Source organism: Triticum aestivum, chromosome 1B, assembly GCF_018294505.1.
Source record: "Triticum aestivum cultivar Chinese Spring chromosome 1B, IWGSC CS RefSeq v2.1, whole genome shotgun sequence".
Lineage (NCBI taxonomy): Eukaryota > Viridiplantae > Streptophyta > Magnoliopsida > Poales > Poaceae > Triticum > Triticum aestivum.
This window is the reverse complement of record NC_057795.1, coordinates 12607406-12621605: the sequence shown is the minus strand read 5'-3', so window position 1 is coordinate 12621605 and position 14200 is coordinate 12607406. Positions and strand designations below refer to the sequence as shown.

The window sequence follows — 14200 nt, the reverse complement described above, 5'->3', positions numbered from 1 at the left end:
AAATCTGACATGCATTGTTGGATCCCGCAACTAAGACGCTAGAGGAGCGTCATTACCTTTCCCGAGGCATTGTATTCCGAAAACTTTTTTAGTAGTCTGCTGACACAGATGATGGACAGCATTCTTGGTTGTGTTGACTTTTTTTGTTTCTCTTTCTTCTTTTGTCTTTTTTGTCTATATACTTTATTAATATATCAACTGGGTCTTAATATTGTGTTGTTTCAGAGATCAAGTGTAATTGATGCCATTAATATCAATATAATGCACTTTGTCAAAATACATGTACTGAAAGGGCTATCGCCATCTCCGACTATATTACTCCATTTTATAATAATTAAGAGGACTAATCCCTAACCTCAGCCTGCAATCCATACATCAAATTGCAATGGAACCATACATAAAATATACATATGCTCGTTCGACTTTTCTAGCTGTTGAATTGAAAACCAAGAACCCTCTCTTTCCACTCCGACGTGTCGTCCCCTGCTCGGGCTCAGCACCTTTCTAATCCAAGTGACAATGGAAAGAAATTCTACACAAACTTGTGAACCCTTATCCTCGCCTGAGATAGTTGTGATGTCATCCCCATCTCGGAAAAGGTCCATCCACATCGGCCTCATCTCGGCCTCTCTTACTCTTCCTACAAATTGAGAGATCTCACATTTGGAGTAGCAAATAAATCACTCCATGCCAAAAATAAGTGTCTCAGACTCTAGTAGAAAAACGACTTTTAGTACCGGTTCGTAAGGACCTTTAGTACCGGTTCTGGAACCGGTACTAAAGAGTGGGGACTAAAGGTCCCCCCTTTAGTACCGGTTCAACACGAACCGGGACCAAAGGCCCACCACGTGGCACGAGGCGCGCCGTGGTTTTGGGGACCTTTAGTCCCCGTTGATAAGGATTTTTTTTTTATTTTTGAAATAAAGCAAAAACAGCCCGCCTACTGGGCCGGCACGGCCTGCATACGACTAGAAACCCAATCTCTAATTGGGCCAGGATGCAAGCCCGTATGGCCCAGTAGGCCCCACAGGGCAGAAGACTTGCAATAGGCCCACAAAGGCCTGCTTAGAGAGGTGCTCGACACGGTAGCCGCGGCGAGGCTTATAAACCGGTGCGAGCTCCTCTCAACTAGCGAGGTGGGACTAAACATTATGCACTGCGGGTGGCAGCGCACCATCTTTAATACCGGTTGGTGGCTCCAACCGGTACTAAAGGGGGGGTCTTTAGTACTAAAGGGGGGGGGGTCTTTAGTACCGGTTGGAGCCACCAACCCGTACTAAAGGGCACCACATTTAGTACCGGTTGGTGGTTCCAACCGGTACTAAAGACCCCCCTTTAGTACCGGTTGAAGCCACCAACCCGTACTAAAGGCCACCACCTCTTTAATACCGGTTCGTGGCACGAACCGGTACTAAAGGTTCCCCACAAACCGGTACTAATGAGCGCCGCCCGCCTGGCTGTTGTAACCGGCACTAATGGTCATATTAGTGCCGGTTCAATTGCAAACCGGGACTAATAAGTTTTACATTAGACCCTTTTCTACTAGTGAGACTTAGTACAATTTTATACTAAAGTTGTATAAGTCTGCGGAGCTTATTTTGGGATGGTGGGATTACCAATTACAAATTTATACATTACATATCCAAGACTCAAGTACGCGTACATTAAGGTGATTGCCGACCGGCACAAAAGATGAACTCAGGTGGAGTATCTCACTGGCTTGTTTAATGGTGATGAAGCCACGTAATGGCATCATCGAAGAACTTTTAGAACATCCGCATGGCAGCCGGCGGCTGAGAGATACCCACCTCAATGACGCCGTCAGAAAAAAATAGAGCAAATGTAGCAGTAGCGTGGGGTAATATCTTATTAGTATCGTGGGCAACATCACTACTGGTACACAATAATAGTAGTAGCGCTGGTTTAGGCGAGCGCTACAGTTAAATATCAGTAGCGATGGGTTGAACCAGCGCTACTACTATACTACTTAGCATCAGTGTGGGGTTTCAACCGCTCTATTGCTAAAAGTTAGGTGTAGTGTCATAGTAGTAGCACGGGAGCCCCCGCTAGTGGTAGTCCTTTAGCCCACGCTCATGCTAGGGTTTTTCCTAGTAGTGGATGGACACGGAGAAGAAATGAGTGTTTGATGATTTCTCTTTTTTTTTGTACGTCTGAAATAAATAAAGAGCATATTCTATGTTCAAATTTTTCGAAAGTTCGGTGTTAAATAAACATTTAACGGAAACAACATGAAATCACCTTTTCATTTAGAAGAAGGAAAATGCTACATCGTTCAGAGCAGCAGAAAATGGACAAGTAAACAATAACCTGAACTTCCGAAGGACTACTCACAGAAAAATTGAGCACAAATTAAGCAATCATGTTAGGCATTTACCTTTTCAAAATCCTTACATTTTCTCTCTTTGCAGAGGTACCAAACAACATAGACAGCCATAGTGATCCTTTTTCTGGAGGTAGAACTGTTGATGCCATTAGACACTTTATTCCACCATACCGATATAGAGAAGCATCCCAAGGAAAGAGCTGAAAACCAGAGGAAGGGATGAAGAGAAGGCGAACATGACCTGCTTGACAAAAGGGTAGCCGACATGATCACTTGTTGTCAGAAGCAGTCCTAACCAGGTATGAATGCTCATAATATTAGTGAGGAGGATCGTCTGAGTTTTCATCCAGATTGCAATCAACAAGCCAATTTGCTCCTCCGACCGTATTCTCTGAAATTCCCACATCCGTGTCCCGTTGGAAATACCTTCACTGACCGAGATATTCTTCCTAAAGGCAAAACCAAAAACTCCAGGCGCAAAATATCTCAAGAGGCGGTCAAAGAACCATCCTTCTCCAACTCCGGCCACCGTTGTTCATCATCATACATCGTCGCTGTTGCTTCCCCGAACTCCCTGACGCCTCCACCGAGTTCGCGGTGAGCGACCACCCCTTTTAGCTCTGCTTCCCCTCCTGATTAGGGCCCTTAGCGTCTCTTGCTGACTCCATTGTCACCACCTCGCCGTGGGTGGTGCTTGGCCAGTCTGTCAAGGCCGAGCTTCTGGGCATCCGGTCCGATGCAGGAAAAGCCTCTTTCCGGTCCACAGGCGGCCGGTCCAAACGCCGGCTCGGTCAAAACCTAGCCAGATAGGCCGGCCCAGCATGGCACAACGGCTAAACATGTGTGGCATGGCAGGGCCCATCAGGGCACGTAGACTATACCAGTCGTGCGATATTGGCTTGAGGGCAGCTCCTATCGCGCGCCTTCAGCGCCGCGCAAGGGAATTGGCGCCCGCAGCAGCCGCTGGATGGGCCGGCCCACGATTGCGCAAGGCGCAACGAGAAAAAAGACCACCAATAATACCTCGCGTCTGGAACTCGTACTCGCGACGTCGCTCTTCGATACGGAAAGGCATACCACTTGACTATCTTACAACTTGTGAATATTCACAGCGCGAAGTGGTTAAAGAATAGAAACTAGAAGCGCAATTTATTGCACATTACACTGGAGTGTTTATATTTTCTAATTATTTGAAAAACATGTTCACATATTACCAATAAAGTTCATGAGCATGCAAAAAAAGGTAACCAAATCAAAAAAGTTCATGTTTTAAAAACAAGTTCACGAATTCAAATGAAGTTCATTGATTTTCAAAAAAGGTAATATGATTTGAAAAAAAGTTCATCGAATTTTGCAAAATTTAAACAAATTGAAAAAATTTCATTGATTTTAAAAAATAAGTGATTTTGAAAAGATTTCATCGATTTTGAAAAGAAGTTCATCGATTCTGGAAAAAGGTCATCAATTTCAGAAAAAGTTCATCGATTTTGAGGAAAAGTTCAAAAAATTGTAAAAGGCTCATCAAATTTGAAAAATAACTTCCTCAATTTTGAAAAAGGTTCATCAATTTTTTTTAAAATCATGAGTTTCGAAAAATTCAATTCATGGATTTAGAAAAATAAGTTCATCTATTCGAAGAAAACAATTAGGAATTTGAAAAAGAAAGTAGAAAAGGATATAGAAAAAAGAAAAAAAAGGCAAAAAAGGAAAAAGAGGAATATAGAAATGTATGAAAACATGTATGTTATCACAACTCCTGTTGTGGTCGAGTTGGTTAGACATCTATATGTGATGACCCGTCACGCTGGTTCGAATCATAGATCGTGCGCCCTTTTATGCAGTTTATCTTGTGTGTTTAGAAAACAGGGGGGGGGGGGGGGGGGGGGGGGGAATGCAATATGGCCCGGCCCGACTAAGACGCGCTAGCTGCTGCAGGCGCCGGTTAGCGAAAAACAGTACAAACCGGCGCCTGCAGCACTAAATAAGAATTGCCTGGCTTGAGTGTCGTGCTCCTAAGCCTAGGCACGGCCCCTATAGTAAATGGTCCATCCCGGTGGCACAATTGGTCCGCATATTATTCAACCTATCGGGTAGTTCTGGGCCTATATTCACCATATTGGACTGTACAAAAATAAAAAATAAAAAATAAGTAAATTAAATAAACATGTTGTACCGTGCCAGCATGCGAACTTGGTGGTGTGAGCTGGGGTGGGCTATGTGGCGGGCACAACCCAGTTAGCCACGTGTTTTGCCGGCCCGTCACCGGCCGGACGCACGGGCTAGTGGGCTGCCACGCTTATTCTGGCCCATCTGGCCACCTTTGGGCTTCGTCACAGACAGACCTTCCAGATCCGTTTCCCTCCTTCTTGCTAAAAAAATAAGCATGGAGACCTATGTCGATAGGAGTATTAAACAACACATACTGTACTTCCTCTTTTCCAATAAATAAGGCGCACACGCATCTCAAAATTCATTTTGACAATAAATTAGATCAATAATATATATTTGTATGACATCAACATTGTTCCATTGAAAACTTTTTTGAATATGAATTCAACCATACAATTTTTGTAACGTATAACCCACATTTGTGGTCTAATTTATGGTCAATGTTTAATTATAAATATGTACGGGCATTATTCATTGGAATTAAGGGATAGACTGATAAACATTAATTAGTCACACTAAGCTAACATGTTGTACCGTGCCAGCATGCGAACTTGGTGGTGTGAGCTGGGGTGGGCTATGTGGCGGGCACAACCCAGTTAGCCACGTGTTTTGCCGGCCCGTCACCGGCCGGACGCACGGGCTAGTGGGCTGCCACGCTTATTCTGGCCCATCTGGCCACCTTTGGGCTTCGTCACAGACAGACCTTCCAGATCCGTTTCCCTCCTTCTTGCTAAAAAAATAAGCATGGAGACCTATGTCGATAGGAGTATTAAACAACACATACTGTACTTCCTCTTTTCCAATAAATAAGGCGCACACGCATCTCAAAATTCATTTTGACAATAAATTAGATCAATAATATATATTTGTATGACATCAACATTGTTCCATTGAAAACTTTTTTGAATATGAATTCAACCATACAATTTTTGTAACGTATAACCCACATTTGTGGTCTAATTTATGGTCAATGTTTAATTATAAATATGTACGGGCATTATTCATTGGAATTAAGGGATAGACTGATAAACATTAATTAGTCACACTAAGCTAACATGATATACATGAAATGCTATAGCTAGCATTGTCGGCATTACATTGAATGTTGTAGGAAAATAGGCACCAAGACAGTGATATGACAATGTGTGCTGTATGATCGTTTGGATCCACACAGCTGTTGAAATTGGCTACCCAATTGTTGAAACCCTTGGTCGGCAATTAAGGCTGTTTGAAATTGCAAGCACGTGAACAAGGCTGTACCACAATCTGGTACCACGTCCACTGATTGAACTGATTACAACTCACTAATCATGGATGACTAAGAATTTTCTTTTCTCTCTCAACTACTAGAAGAACCGAAGGAAGGAATATAAGCTTGCTACCCTAACATACACTTCTTCGAACGTGACATGATCACTTGTCGATGCTAACATTTTGTAGACGTCGTCAATTAATTACTGGTTACCGCCACTAATTTAGACGTACATGGCCATTATTACTCCGACTAATAATTGAGAGGCTGCCACCTACTTTATGGTAGGTCGCGTTCCGGGTTTTATTTTCGTCCCACCTCACCCGGTTTTTTTTGGTACTTCTTTGGTACTTTCTTCCACCTCCCACCCGTTTTATTTCGCTGGTTTTTTTTCATCCCTCCCCCATCCCACCGGTTTAGTTTCGCGTCACCCTCACACAACGAAAAAAATCTTAACGAATCATAACTTTCCATGCTGGTGCAAGTTAATTTTAGTAATGTCTTTATGTGAAAGAATCAATCACGATCAATCTTTAAATATCAAATCTAAATTAATTAACCTTACCTTAAATTGCTCAATCACATTAATTAGAAAACAAAATAATCGATTTTAAGAAAATATCTACTCTTAATGGAGGGTATTACATACCAAACATAGGTACGTCATTAGCTCGCTTCCTTCCCTTCTCTTCCCTTCGTCTCTCAGTCCCATGCTCATGGCGCTGAAGTGGCATCGACAGGCGATGGCGGCGAGGACAGCACGTGGCAGCCCCTGAAGCACGAACACGACTGCACCTCGGGTCTGCCGTCTCCCAAGATATGGGTGAGTTCTCGTGATGCCCACCCTAAACCCTCACGTCCTACAAATTCCTCAACCTCTACCATCTCGATTTCGTTCATGCTCTGATCCGAATGACGATGCAGCTCCGGCCGATTGACAATGGAGGTTTGCCATCCTTCCTCTCAGCACCCACTCCTGGAGGAACGACACGCCATGCCGATCGAACCCGGTCGAGATCACTCACCAAGATTGCTATTCGGAAGTTTTTTGTCAAAAAGTGAAGAGTGGGACGGGATCTGCACTTTTGTTAATATCTCTACTCCTAATGTCTCAGTTGGTAGGTCGCGTTCCGGGTTTTATTTTCATCCCACCTCACCCGGTCTTTTTTGGTACTTCTTTGGTACTTGCTCCCACCTCCCGCTCAGCCGAGACGGTTTATTTTCGTACTCCCTCCCACCTCCCAGGTAGTTCCCTCCACACAAAAAAATTGAACCAACCAATCTCTACTCCTAATGGAGCAGTTGGTAGTCTTCGCCGGTCAATTTTCGTCCCACCACTTTCGTCCGGTTTTTTCGTAGGTTAACTATCATAGATTTTTTTCGTCGCCTCCCCCACTTCATCGGTTTATTTTCACTTCACCCTCTCACACAACAAAAACAACTGAACGGATCAGAACTTTCCATACTGACGCAAATTATTTAATAATGTCTTTATGTAAAAGAATCAATCACAATCAATCTCTAAAGACCAAATCTAAATTAATTAATCTTCATAACGTTTGTTTCCTTTCGAATCACGTCCATAACTTTCCTTCCTTATTTGGGCAGAAACTGTTTGGTAGCAGAGATTAGGAAGCTTCTTATGAGTGTAGTAATAGGAAGTATTCTTTTTCTTGATGATTCGTTTCCATGCATGATGATAGTAAATTATGCCAACATTCACCACTATTTATCAATGTCATCAATCGTATCCATTTCTACCAGTTTTAAGGGAATCTGCTCGCTATGTCTTTTTTAAGGGGATCCGCTTGCTAAGTCGTCGTCGCATGTTATTTTCACAAACAATCTCTACTCCTAATGGAGCAGTTGGTAGCCTCGTACGGTTTATTTTTGTCCTCCTCCCACCTCCCCTGGTTTTTTTTCATCCTCTCTCCCTCCTCCCAATTTTGTTGTTTTTTTTGTCGGTTTTTACTCGCCCCCTCCCACCTCCCAATTTCGTCCGGTTTTTATTCGTCCCACCTTCCACCACCCCCTCGTACTGGTTTTTTTTCTCTCCACTCTTTCCTTGCAAACCAATAATTTCCTAACATACAAAAGATCACGAATCTATCTTTCCTTACCCGAACCAATCGCGCCCTACATCAATGCATTTCTTTATTAAGAAAACTAACACGTAAATCTTAACGCATTGTAAACAAATCCCGTTATGGACCTAATTAATTTATTATGGAATCTATACGTGGTCGCATTGGTTCTTTTTCTCTCCACTCTTTCCTTGCAAACCACTAATTTCCTAACATACAAAAGATCACGAATCTATCTTTCCTTATCCAAATCAATCGATCCCTACATCAGTGCATTTCTTTATTAAGAAAACTAACACGTAAATCTTAACGCATTGTAAAGAAATCCCGTTATGGACCTAATTAATTTATTATGGAATCTGTACGTGGTCGCATCTCTTCCCTCGTGAAAAAATCGCATCCATCTCCCGTTAAAAAGGAAAAGAGAATATGAACGATCAATCCCACACCCTGCATCTCAGTAGCAAAAAATCGCCCCCGCCTCTGCTACTGCGACTCGCCGTGTGCCCGGCTCGACCTATGCCTCGCCTGCATGGCTGGACGCCCCCGTCTCCACCGCCACGTACAAGAAAACGGTGGGCAGAACCATCCATTCAAATCGCACACCCCCACCCTCCTCCGCAATCCCTAGCCCCGCATCACCCTATCGCTTTCTCGCCTCTCTTTCCCCTCGATGTAGATGGTGCCGAGCGGCGGCCTCGAGCACCGGCAGTGCCGCCCTCTCTATCTTCGCTGCGTCGAGAGATGGGCCGAGGCTAGCGTCGGTTCACCGCCCACGATTGGGCCGCCTCCGGTTGTCGCGCACCACCGGCTCCATCTAACGTGCCCGACCCTCTCCTCTTTCGACCTTCCGGTGACCACATCCCTCCGCGCCTCCATCCATCATCCACAAGGCCACTCCCTGCATCCACCCTCCTAAATTCTCCATACCGGCGGACAATCACCGAAGATTCAAGTTGGCCCGATATCAATTTTCTTACATGCTTTCTTTATCAGTTGGTGATCGGAATGGGTTCCAATTTCTCTCTCTGACTGTGGATTCGCAGGCAAGAAGCGCTTCTACATGCATCCTCCTGTCGGTCCCTAAAGTACCAAGGTAAATGGTTGATGTTGCGTTTGTCTAGGATGATATATGTTGGCTCTGTTCCGGTTCATCCGAGCAGTTTGGTGACTAATTTACTAATAATTTAATTATATTAATTAAATGAGTCGAGTGTATCGTCGAGCATTTATCTTGCCAGTAATATTCTGTGATGCTCTGATGCACTTTGGGAATTGGTTATCTTGTCTTCAGTGCAGAACATTTGTTTATTAATGCATGAGAAGAATCCTTGTTACTACCTTGAACCTGTTTTATAATCCATATTGTTATGCACTAGCGCGTGTGCGTGTGAAATAGATGGATTATGGTCCCGTACCCAATAAGATGAATATGTGTGTGTGTTAGAGAGAGAGAGGGAGAGAGGGGGAGAGAGAGTGAGGAGGAGGGAGGGAGAGAGTGTGTGTGAGAATTTGATGGTAAAAAGGTCGTCAATGTCACTTGATATGTATGAGAATATTAAATGTAATATTAACATAATTGATATTGAACTCTTAAAGTTAATGTGGCCCCGTTGCAACGCACGGGTGTTCTTCTAGTACTTATATGTAGGGGACATGCACAACGTCAACTGTATTTTGCAACATTGAACTAACACTAGGATAATCAAGACCAACGGACCATTTGCAATATTGAACATCTACTAACGCTAAAGGATTACAATGACCAGGACCATTTGCAATATTGAAGATCTACTAACGCTAAAGGATAACAAAGACCAGTCGAGTAAGCTAACATGAAAACGTGGTAGGTGTACTGAGATCTGGCGGGCAATGGTTGGATCCCGCGACAATGACGCTGGAGGAGCATCATTACCATTCCTGAGGCATTGTTTTGGAGGAATATTTTTAGTAGTCTGTTGTCCCTGATGCCAAAAATGCTACACCTACAAAACATTACTACGAAACCTACCAAACTTTCCTTTCCACTAATCAAACTCCCCCAAGCCCCTCCCCCTGATTTTCAGGGTGAGCTGGCGCCCTCAGTAAACTTCTTTTTTTTTTTTGCGGGGTAAAAAGGATTTCATTGCTCAACTATTGGAATATTCGTTCCTACATAGCAGAGAAACATCTGCAGGTCCTGAGCGCAACCAAACTGCACTTCGTCCCTCCGATTGTCCGAAAGCAGCAAGGGTGTGGCTAACAGCATTCTGGTTCCTACTTACATGAGCAATAGAGATATCGATTACGTAAAACTGCCATATCTTTATGTAATCCTCTCACCCTGTGATAGTGGCGTAGCCAGCTTGGTGAGCCAGGATGGTCCAACAATGAAACTTTTCATGTAATTATATGTTTTTTTCTAGAAAATGCTTTTTTCTACCCTATATATTGGCTATGGGGAAAATTTCAGGGTGGTCCATGGACCACCCTGTCCACCCCCTAGCTACGCCACTACCCTGTGAATCATTAGTAGGTGTAGCAAATCTCCACAGACGATGGACAACGTTCATGTTGGTCTATTTGCAAGCGGTTGGCTGTGTCAGAACTCCTTCGTTTCACTTTCTTCTTTGACTTTGTGCTTTCTCGATACACTATCATTAGTAGGTCTCAATAATATTTTGTCGTGGCATAGATCTCATGTAATTGATGTTATTTTAATATCAATATATAATACCCTTTGTCAAAACACATGTACTAAAAGGGCTACCGCCATCTATGACTATATTACTCCGTCCATTTTACAATGATCATACATGCTCGGTCGACTTCTAGTTGTTGGAATTCAAATCCAACGATTGTTGTTCATATTCCTCATGTAGCCATAAATATTAACCAATAAGCTCCCCTGGCCTGAACCGACAACCTTTTTCCTCTCCTTAAGCTCCGATACATCGTCCCATGCTCGGGCGATAAGGTTGATCGTAATGGGAGTATCATAGGTAGTATCATGCATGCCAACTAGGAAAATTTGATAAGGTGATATAGAATTAAATGAAGAAAAAGTGGGGTGAGTATCATATCATGATACTGTATCATATTAAATGTTGTGCTAATATGTATCATGCATGTCAATAAATGAAGTTATCTATGATACTAACACATGATATTATGCACTACGGGTGTAGTATCATACATTAGTATCATATACATGATACTCACCATTACGATCAGCCTAAAAAAAATCCTCACGAACTTGTGAACCATGGTCCTCGCATGCGATAGCCGCGTCATCATCCCCATCTCCGACAAGGACCTGCCACATCGCCCCCGTCTCAACCTCTCTACCATTCCAAATAATTGAGTGATTTCAAAAATACAAATTTCAAATTTACAATACATATAAGACTCAGTATTAACTCCGTTCTAGATTTGTCCAGATACGAATCTAACACTGAAATTTGTATAGGTAACTATAAGGCAAAGTAGTAATTGGGAGCAGAGCGAGTATATTATAGCCTGTTTAGTGGTGATGAAGCCACGAAATGGCATCGTCGAAGCACTTTTGGAACCTCTGCATGCCTGCCGGCGGTAGAGAGATGCCGACCTCCATGACGCCGCCGGCGCTGCTCCGTCGACTCTCCGCCAAAGCCATCGCGCCCGTCCTTGCCACTGACACGATATCCACCTTGGCCGGCCGGCCGAACCCGAAATCGACGTCGTAGACCCGGAACCTCGGCGACCCCGCCACGCTCAGCACACCGCCACCAGTCGCGACGGCCTCTAGAATCTTCTTCGGCCACGACTCTATCTTCTCTAGAATCTTCTGTGGCCCATCGCCTCCTCGATGGCCGCGGCTACAGCCGTGCACGCGACGAGGATGCCACCGGCACCGGCCGCCGCGAGTTGGTCCTTGGGCGCGGCGTGCAGGGCGGCGCCGATGCAGTTGCCGAGGTACTCGTCCGGGACGGGGTCGGGCTTTATCCGCGGGCGGTGGTCGATGGGGAAGAGGATGTAGGTTGGGTCGCCGCTGCTTTCTTCGTCGTCGTCTTTGGCTCGCTGGTAGCAGGACCAGATGAGGCCGAAGGTGGCGACGAGGGAGGAGCACCGCGGCAGCGGCGCGCCCGCCTCGCCGGCCGCGGCGGCCACGACTTCCTTGACGCGCTGGATGTCTTCCCTGGAGAGCGTGAAGGTGGCGAGGAGCTTGTCGCTGGACGTCTTGACGTACTCCATCTCCTCGGTGCTCGTGAGGTCTCCGACGTAAATGTCGTAGATGTGGCGGGAGCTCGGGTCCTTGGTGACCAGACTTCTGTCGACCACCGGGGGAGGAGGCGCGGCGGCGCCGGTGCTTGCAGCGGCCCAGGCGTGGAGGAAGCGAGTGGAGGAGGCGCCATCGCAGGCGGCATGGTGCATGGACATGCCGATGGCGAGGCCGCCGCGGAGCACGGTGGCCTGCAGGGCGAGCACCGGGCCAACCCCCGTCGAGAGAGGCGGCACGAGCGGCAAGATCCTGGCGACCTCCCTCGGCTTGTCGGTGGCCAGCTCGTCGACGTCGACGGCATACTCGGCGACGGTGAAGGCGACGCCGTCGCCGGGCTGGTAGTGGAGCTCGTAGCGGTCGGTCGTGCCAGGCGTGAGGCGGAGGCGGCCGGCGAGCGGGAAGTAGGCGCGAAGGGCTTGGGCGAGCGAGGTCCTGAGGGTTGAGAGGATGGCGGAGGAGACGCCGTCTTTGCCACCGGTGTTGGGGGTGAGGCTGTAGAAGAAGACGCGCTCCACGGGCGGGGAGTTGAGCCAGTAGACGTCGAAGAAGGTGAGCGGGAGGGAGGTCTCCGGCGCGGGCGGGGGCGCTACGACGGCGCTCTCCAGGACGCAGAGCTGTGGCGGATCCATGGCTCCTTACGCGGCGGAGATTGATTAACGATTATTTGTCACTGTCTTCTTCTTATCTTTCTTCTTTGTGGGATCGAGAGAGATCTATTCGGGTGATAAACTAGAAGGGGCACTCACCACGTGTGATTGCTGTGGCTCTATCTTATCCAGCATGAGACAGGTAGTGTGGGAAGATTTAGAGCCCATCTCTACGAGCATCTCCAACGACCGCCCAACATGGGACGCGCTAAAAAAACGTTTGCCGATCGCCTGTTTTAGCGTGACGACGAGTGTTTGCTTCAGCGATCGCTGCAAATTTTAGCGCCTGAGTAACTTCAGCATGTGCGCTAAAAAGCAGCACGCACGAGCAACCGGCATTTGCCATATGTTGTATTTGAAAATGAGATGATATTTCAAACATCAAAATAAAGACATGACATAATTTAAATCACCAAACAAATTCATGACGTAAAAGAAGGTGAGTTGAGCCAGTAGACGTTGAAGAAGGTGAACGGGAGGGAGGTCTCCGGCGCCGGCGGGGGCGCTATGACGGCGCTCTCCAGGACGCTGAGCTGCGGCGGAGATGGCAGCGGGTCCATTGGTCGTTACGCGGCGGAGAGCAGAGCAGCTCTGGGGATCGGTTGATTGTGCGGCTGAGCAGCCCACCACGTCGTTCAGTGTCGTATTTTTATCTTTCCTCTTTGAAGGAAGATCCAGAGAGATAGATGTATTCGGGTGAGGGTGGTGACAAACGAGAACGGGCCCTCACCACGTGTGCTGTGTCTCTATATTTTCTTTCTGACGGTGGGATGACACGTTGGCTACCGGCAGCACGCTCCCATGTGAATAGTAAAAAAGTATATCAAATATTTTTTAATTGATTTGAACTTTTTAGATGTTCGTGTTAATATCGCAAGTATCCTTAAAAATTTTCATGCGAAATGGGCAGCTATGTTTCGTCGTTAAAAAAATATATTTAGGATAACATTTGTTTTTTTTTCTTTTTCCACAGGACAAAAAATTTAATCTTTTTTCCTACAAGTTTGTATGTATTAGCTATATATTTGGATGTGCCCAAAGAATACATAGATTTGTTTTGAATTTTTTTGACATTTCAAAAAATATTTTCACGCGCAGGAGCACCAATGGATTTCCGGGTGGCTGCGTCTCTATGTTATCCAGCGTGAGAAAGAGAAAGTGGGAAGACTGTGAGAGATTTCACCAACACGTGTCTCCCATCTTGAATGGAAGCACACAATTGCACGCATACACACACACACGTGTGCGTGTTCTATACATGCTTGGAAAATATTTGAAATTGATCAATTATTGTGTTCCAAAGCTTACATACTACACAACACACTAGTTAAAGACCAGACCAAGTGATTTGCCTTAGGCACGCTAACATCTCATCTCATGTTCTACTCGCCAGTTGCTAGCGAGGGCTCTTGTAGCTCTCACCATTCGAACTGGATAGGAAATGCCCCGTGAACGTTCACCGCT

General features: G+C 45.6%; 1 pseudogene; it reads right to left on the bottom strand.

Moving 5' to 3' along the window:
• Positions 1-11161: 11161 nt before the first annotated feature.
• Positions 11162-12931, bottom strand: LOC123103684 (malonyl-coenzyme A:anthocyanin 3-O-glucoside-6''-O-malonyltransferase-like; annotated as a pseudogene).
• Positions 12932-14200: the final 1269 nt, after the last annotated feature.